Genomic DNA, 1,612 nt, shown 5'->3' with positions numbered 1-1,612 from the left:
CTTCTTCTTCTTCTTCTTCTTCTTCTTCTTCTTCTCTCTCTCTCTCTCTCTCTCTCTCTCTCTCTCTCAACAGAGAGAGGAAAGGAGAGGGATAAAGATATAGAAACATCGATGAGAGAGATATATGGATGGACTGCTCTGCTTCCTGCACTCCCCCTGGGGAGGATCGATCCCTAAACCTCGGCATGTGCCTTGACTGGGAATGGAATTCTGATCTTCTGGTTTATAGGTTGAGGCTCAATCGAGTCACACCCACCGAGTCACACCAGCCAGGCATATTTTCCATATGAACAACTATAAACTTTTGCCTCTCCCTGTAGAAGGCTAATGCTTACATATAGATCTTATCCTTCCAGATTTTTCTTTCTCCAAATATACTGACTGCATTATTCACAAATGCATAAAAATTTACAACGATATCTTATAATTGGAGACAAAACATACTTTTATAGTTTTCACAATGATATAAATGTACTAAGTGCCACTGAGTTTTACTTAAAAATGGTCAAAATAGTAAGTTCTGTGTTATGCATATTTCACTACAATAAGAAACATACACGTTTATGTATTTAAACATCTTATTTATCACATAATATAAATTTTATCTAAATTGTCAGCTTATGATATGCACTTTTAATTATAATTCCTTATGTCTTTCTTAATCTACACCAGGGGTCCTCAAACTACGGCCCATGGGCCACATGCAAATACAAACATTATATTTATTCCCGTTTTGTTTTTTTACTTCAAAATAAGATATGTGCAGTGTGCATAGGAATTTGTTCATAGTTTTTTTTTAAATGATAGTCCGGCCCTCCAACGGTCTGAGGGACAGTGAACTGTTTAAAAAGTTTGAGGACCCCTGGCTTAGATCATTGAAATTATAATGAGATTATCTATTGCTTTACCATGTGAATTGTAACGTATCTGGTCCTTTGCCTCTTTCTTGGTAATTCTTATTTGTCTTTCCAAAATGTTATCTACACCAATAAAAGAGAAAGATGAAAATTAACCATCACTCTGTCACTCCGCCACTCTACTCCACCCACAAGCCACACCCACCAGCCAATCAGGACCGAGTATGAAAATTAACCCAACTAAGATGGCAGTGGCCACGGAGCTAGAGCAAGCAGGATGCTTGGGTGGCCCCTGGCAATCGAGGAAGCCAAACTTCCTGCCTATCCTGGTTGGTCCTGGGCTCCGCTCAAGGCTACAAAGTTTCAATTATAGAAGACAAATAAATCCCAGATACCTGCTTTCAGCTGGCCCTGGCTTCAGCAACCCAGGCTTCCAGCTGGACCTGGCCTCCACTCAAGGCTACTAAATTTCAATTATAGAAGATAAATAAATCCCGGGAAAAAAAAGGAAAAAAGGAGAGGCTGGGAGCTTGTGTCGCCAGGAGGCATGGCCAGCCTGAAAACGGCCATCAGCTTCTTACCCAGGCTGACCAGGCAACCCAGTGCTGACCACCACCCTGAAGGGGGTTTGGCCAGCCTGAAAACGGCCCTCAGCCCCTCACCCAGGCTGGCCAGGCACCCCAGCAGGGACCCCCACCCTGAAGGGGCTGTGGTCAGCCTGAAAACAGCCATCAGCCCCTCACCCAGGCTGGCCA

The sequence above is a fragment of the Myotis brandtii genome, unplaced genomic scaffold (genome assembly GCF_000412655.1).
Source record: "Myotis brandtii unplaced genomic scaffold, ASM41265v1 scaffold496, whole genome shotgun sequence".
Lineage (NCBI taxonomy): Eukaryota > Metazoa > Chordata > Mammalia > Chiroptera > Vespertilionidae > Myotis > Myotis brandtii.
This window is presented reverse-complemented; position numbering follows the sequence as displayed.